This window comes from Nematolebias whitei, chromosome 1, assembly GCF_014905685.2.
Source record: "Nematolebias whitei isolate Nwh7 chromosome 1, NemWhi1, whole genome shotgun sequence".
NCBI classification, from domain to species: Eukaryota; Metazoa; Chordata; class Actinopteri; order Cyprinodontiformes; family Rivulidae; genus Nematolebias; species Nematolebias whitei.
The window spans coordinates 886576-893039 of NC_056498.1; the positions used below are offsets into that span (position 1 = coordinate 886576).

The 6464-nt window shown below is 43.8% G+C and overlaps 1 protein-coding gene across 1 annotated transcript in view; it reads right to left on the minus strand.

Moving 5' to 3' along the window:
* ache (acetylcholinesterase) overlaps positions 1-6464 on the minus strand; it is a 186972-nt gene that overhangs the window by 53903 nt on the left and 126605 nt on the right. The window lies entirely within an intron of this gene.

The following is a 6464-nucleotide window of genomic DNA, read 5'->3' on the forward strand; positions in this document are numbered from 1 at the left end:
AGAGGCTTAGGCAGATGGGGGGGCAGCGGGGGCCGCTGACCGTGACACTGTACGTTGAAGTGGCCAGAAAATGTTTGGCCAATGTTGTTACAAACGGTGTTGAAAGGAAAAGTTCAGGATGCTTATGCCTCTCTTTCTGCGACTGATAGTGGTGTTTATGCTAAAGTAAAAGAAGCTATTTTACGTGCATATGAAATGGTTCCAGAAGCGTACCGACAAAAATTTAGAAAATGGAAGAAATTGGATAATCAGTCTTATGCAGATTATGTCAGAGAAAAAGAGCTTCTCTTTGATCGTTGGTGTGCTGCAAGTGCAGTAACTGATTTTAATCAGCTTAGGCAGTTGATTCTGCTAGAAGACTTTAAAAGGACTTTACCTGAGAGAGTAACCACTTATTTAAATGAAAATAAAGAGTCTGAGGTTTCTAAAGCTGCCATCTTGGTTGATGAGTATATGCTGACGCATAAACTTCATTTTGAACGTTCAAGCTTTGATAAAAACCGAGGTCCTGGTTTTTTAAAGCCCAGTGATGATTTTTCTTAACCTTTTCGACCCAAAGGTAATGGCAAGCCCAAAGGACCGGTTTTGCCTCACAGAGAGCGTGATGTGCCTGTGGAACCTCGTGATGGTGAAGTGAAAGCTCAAGTAAGGTGTTTTTATTGTAAACAAGAAGGACACATCACTAAGAATTGCCCTAAATTACAAAGAAAGGATCCAAAGCCAGTAGCTGCAATTAAAATGCAAAATAAGGAATCTTTTGAACCTGATGGTTTCAAACCTTTTATCATGGATGGGTTTTCTTTATACATCTCATTCAGAAAAAAAAATACCTGTTAAAATATTGCGTGACACAGCAGCGTCACAATCATTTATTCTGGATGGTATTTTGCCTAGTGATGAGGTTGATGAGATTGAAGCTGGAGTTCCCATTTGTGGTTTTAGCATGCAGGAGGTTAATGTTCCTTTATGTAAAATTGTGGTTCAGTCAGAGTTGTATTCAGGAGATGCAGTGGTAGGCTTACGTCCAACTTTTCCTATTTCTGGCATCTCTATGATCATGGGTAATGACTTAGCTGGAGGCCGAGTATTAGTAACTCCAGAGGTAACTCCTGTACCAGTGTTTTCAGCTCGACCAGATAACCTAGCTCGCACCTACCCTGATGTTTTCACCTCGTGTGCAGTCACTCGTGCTGCTCTAAAACATCAACTGGAGAAGGAAAAAGAAGAGAAAGAAGTCGAACTGAGTGACAGTTTTCTGTTTAATTCTGAGACTGACCGAGGTCATGTGAACTCAGATGATTTAGAGGGAGTGAAGCTCTCCATGTCTAGGAAACAGTTGATTGACCTTCAGAAGAAGGATGATAGTTTATCCTCACATTTTTGCGACACAATAACTGATAACCCTGAAAAGCTGAATACTGGTTATTTCCTGAACGATGGCCTTTTAATGCGTAAATGGACTCCTTTGACAGCCTCTCCTCATGAGAAGTGGCATATAGTAACACAGATTGTTCTCCCTGCTCGGTATCGACCAGAAGTTTTACGTTTGGCGCATGACAGTCCCCTAGCTGGCCACCTGGGCATAAGGAAAACATATGACCGCGTGTTACGTCATTTCTTTTGGCCAGGCTTGAAGAAAGATGTGGTACGTCATTGTAATTCATGTCATTTTTGCCAAAAATCTGGGAAACCAAACCAGACAATACCACCTGCTCCTTTATATCCCATTCCAGCCATTGCTGAACCTTTTGAGAGGGTATTGGTGGATTGTGTAGGACCACTGCCTAGAACAAAAGCTGGAAATAAATATTTAGTTACGCTAATGTGTGCCTCCACTCGTTTCCCAGAAGTCTTTCCAGTGCGGAAAATAACCACCCCAGTCGTACTGAAAGTGTTAACCAAGTTCTTCTCGCTGTTTGGTTTACCACGAGTGGTGCAGACGGATCAAAGTAGCAATTTTATGTCTAAGGTGTTTTCGCAGGTTCTAAAACAACTAGACATTCAACGTTCCTGCTCTACTGCATATCACCCAGAAAGCCAAGGTGCCCTCGAACGTTTTCACCAAACTCTAAAAACTATGCTACGCACTTACTGTTTAGAATTTGATAAAGATTGGGATGAGGGGGTGCACTTTCAGTTGTTTGCCATACGAGAAGTGGTGCAAGAGAGTCTGGGTTTTAGCCCCGCAGAGTTGGTTTTCGCTCACGAAGTTCGTGGTCCGTTAAAGTTGTTAAAAGAAAAGTGGATGTGTGAAGAGACTGACAAAAATTTATTAGACTATGTCTGTGATTTCCGCTTAAAGTTAACTCGTGCTTGTGAAATTGCTAAAACTAACCTCCAAGCTGCACAAGCCCGAATGAAATCATTGTTTGACAAAAAAGCTGTAATGAGACCATTTCAACCTGGTGAAAAAGTGCTAGCTTTACTTCCTATTCCTGGAAATTCCTTACAGGCTCGTTATAGTGGTCCGTATATCATTATGAAAAAGATAAATGATCGTGACTACTTGATTTCCACTCCCGGTAGGAAGCGCACTTCTCGACTTTGTCATGTTAATATGCTAAAACGGTACGTTGAGCGGAACAATACGCCAGTTGTTCCCCTCTGTTGTGTTTCTAAAATTCCCCAGCTTGTAGAAAACCAGGAGGAGCTCTCCGGTGCTGAACAGGAGGTGGACAGCTCCCCTCCTAAAATCCTTGAAGGAAAGCTCTCCAATTCTCATTACCTCCGTAATCCACACTTGTTGTTTTCACATCTGGATAGTCAGAAGGAAGAAGATCTCAGACAGTTGATTAGCCCTAACTCCTGTCTATTTACAGACATTCCTTCTAGGACGGATATCATATCACATGATATTGATGTAGGTGAAATAAGGCCCATAAAACAACACCCATATCGAGTGAATCCAGAAAAACGTCTCCGCTTAAATAAACAAGTGCAGTACTTGCTGGACCATGGTTTAGCTGCACCAAGCACTAGTGCATTGAGTTCTCCTTGTCTATTAACCGCAAAACCTGGCGGTGAGGACCGTTTCTGCACCGACTATAGAAAAGTGAATGCAGTAACCAAACCTGATTGTTTTCCTCTCCCCAGGATGGAGGATTGTGTTGACCATGTTGGTGTGGCCCGCTTTGTGACCACTCTTGACCTTTTAAAAGGATATTGGCAGGTGCCATTGACTAAACGTGGACAGGAGGTCTCTGCTTTTGTCACTCCTGATTGTTTTTTAGAGTATACCGTTATGGCATTTGGTATGCGAAACGCTCCTGCTACTTTCCAACGATTAATGAATATTGTTTTGTCAGAGTTACCTTTCTGTGAAGCTTACTTGGATGATGTAGTAGTATTTTCTGATACTTGGGAGGACCATCTAAAACACTTGCAAACTGTTTTCGCTCGCCTAAGAGATGCAAATCTGACCATTAACTTGGCTAAGTGTCAGTTTGGCCACGCCACAGTGACCTACTTAGGAAAACGTGTCGGAAGTGGACAAGTACGTCCTGTGGACACAAAAGTGGAAGCCATATTATCTGTCCCCGTTCCTTCCACTCGAACTGAGTTGCGCCGTTACCTGGCTATGGTTGGGTATTACAGAGGATTCTGTAACAATTTCTCCTCTGTGGCCGCCCCCTTAACGGACCTGCTCAGTCCAAAAGTGCCTTTTGTCTGGTCTACCTGTTGCCAAACTGCTTTTGAGCAAACAAAGACATTGTTGACCAAGGCCCCTGTGTTGGCTGCCCCAAAGTTTGATGTCCCTTTTAAACTTGCCGTAGACGCTTGTGACTCTGGCGTAGGAGCTGTTCTCCTTCAGGAGGGAACTGATGGAATAGAACACCCTGTTTCCTACTTTTCCAGAAAGCTGAATAAACATCAAAAAGGGTACTCTACTATTGAGAAAGAAGCTTTAGCCTTAGTTCTGGCCCTAGAACATTTTGAGGTATACGATGGTGGTTCTTGTAACCCCGTTACAGTGTATACCGATCACAACCCCCTTACCTTTTTAAACCGCATGTGTAATAAAAATCGCCGCTTGATGAGCTGGTCCTTGCGGCTACAGCCTTTTAATCTTGAGATAATACACGTTAGAGGTAAGGATAATGTTATAGCTGATTCTCTCTCTCGCTTCTGAGAGCCCTGCCCAACTTGTTTTTTTTTGTATGGTGAAATGTATTATGTGTCACAGCATGCCTACATTTTCCCCCATACAAAAATAGTGGCGGTGGGGGTGTTATGTACCCTAGGGTGCCCCTAGTGACACCTTCTAAGTTTTGTACATGAGCTGCAGTTTTGTTTCTTCTTGGGCACGCCTCTCTATTTTAATCAGCTTAATTGCAGTCAGCTTGGGAGTTCTGACTGAAGCTCCTATATAAGCTTCAGAGTGTGGTTCTTAGAGTGCGGAGTCTTGAGGAACTCAGAGGTGGTGGTGCTGATTGCTGTTTGGTACTAGGGTGTTCTCCGCCCACCCTTGTTGTCTCGTTAAGAGGTAAGCTCCTGTTGAGGAGATATGAAAGAGCTGCTGAGTGCTCGTTGTTTGAGATTTAGGCCTGGGTGCTTAATTTATGCATTTAGACCTTGAGTGTGCTTGTGGAAGCCTAGCTCAGCTCAGGTAGAGGGGCCTGAGCTGTGTGATTGTGGACGTTTGGGTGTTTCTGTTTATTGTTCAGGGAGGTGATTGTGCTGACCGTGGACGGTCCTGCGATCTGGGTCAGTTTTGTTTTTCCTCCCGTTTGCTGTAGTCATTCAGACTAAAGCCCTCTGACTGGGTGAGATTTGGTAGTCCTGTTTTCGTCTTCTTTTTTCTTTACTCCTAGACATCTTTTGGACAGGTAGTCCGCTGTCTGTGAGGCTTCGACGACCCTGTACAGGGTTGGCCCTGCTCAGGCGGCGTTATATTGATTTTGGCCAAACTCACCTGGTCCTCCTTTCTTTTTATTACTTTACTTTCTTTTTGTTTGGTGACACGGGTCCTGAAGGAGGTGCTCTCCAGTCCAGGAGGGAGGAGCCCACGAAGACTTCGCCTGCTGCCCGGAGTGATTTATAAAACTTAGGTTTAATAAAGTTTTATTTTTAAACCTTCTTTTGGTGTCCTGTGTCCCTTAAATATGTTCGGTCTGAGCCGGTCGTAACATATTTATTGGGAGCTCGGGTCCGGGATTTGATCTGGTTGTAGTTCCAAACTAGTTGTGATAAATAGCTCTGCTGTTTTGCGGTTTAGACTGCTGATTGTGTTGAGCGCTGTCAGCTGTGTGTGTGTGAATTTGCTAGTGGTGCGTTCAGGTGCTGCTGGGAAATTTTCGTTAGTGTTTACCGCTGTTGTGTGTGTGTGAACCGTTAGACACAGCTCTCCACCTGTGTGTGTTTGATCATGGAGTTTGATCTAGGAAGCTTTGTGGAACAGCCCACAGTAGATGTTCTGATTAGTTGCACAAAAGAGCAACTGTTAAGCGTGGCAGACTATTATGAAATCACTGTGGATAAACGCACACGAAGAGAAACTGTGGAAAGTGAATTAATGGCTGCGTTAGTGCAGATAGGAATTCTTCCTGCGGCAACGTCCCCTAGAAGCCCTGTGTTTTCCCCATCTGAGGTAGACAAGCAGATCCGCTTGCGGGATCTTGAGTTAAAAATGAGGGAACATGAAAAAGAAATAACGTTACAAAAACTTCTCTTTGAACAACGAAAAATGGAGCTGGACGCCGAGATACGTTTAAAGGAGTTGGAAAGCGCTTCTTCTCCTTTACCTGCTCGTGAGTTCAATGTGAGTAGACATGTTTCATTGGTACCTCCATTTAATGAAAAAGACGTAGATAAATACTTCATTATGTTTGAAAGAATCGCCTGTATGTCACAATCCTCAGTGTTGGAACCCAATTGCAGAGAGGCGAACGAGGCAGGAGTTTAAAAATAAAAATAATTTATTTTTTTAATAACAAAACAAAAGGCTGTCGGTGCAGCAAAACTTACTTGGGCAGACAGGATCAGAAACAAGGCAGAGCAGATAATCAGGTGGACAAGAAACAGACAAGACAGAAGAGGACTGAGATGTCTGTAAACACAGAACAATGACCAGACAAGGAGTGAAGGAGAGAAAGGCTTTTTATAAGGCAGAGGGAGAGTGAGTAATGAGAGCACCTGGGCAGGTGGCTGATGAGGGACAGGTGTGAATGATAAAGATTGAGGAGTGGAGAGGCAGACTGAGGAGTGAGTGGAAAACAGGACCTGATACACAAAAACAGAAAACACACAAAGAGCAGAGGCTTAGGCAGATGGGGGGGCAGCGGGGGCCGCTGACCGTGACAGGAGTGGAGAGGCAGACTGAGGAGTGAATGATAAAAACTGAGGAGTGGAGAGGCAGACTGAGGAGTGAGTGGAAAACAGGACCAGATACACAGAAACAGAAACCACACAAAGAGCAGAGGCTTAGGACACAGAAACAGAAACCACACAAAGAGCAGAGGCTTAGG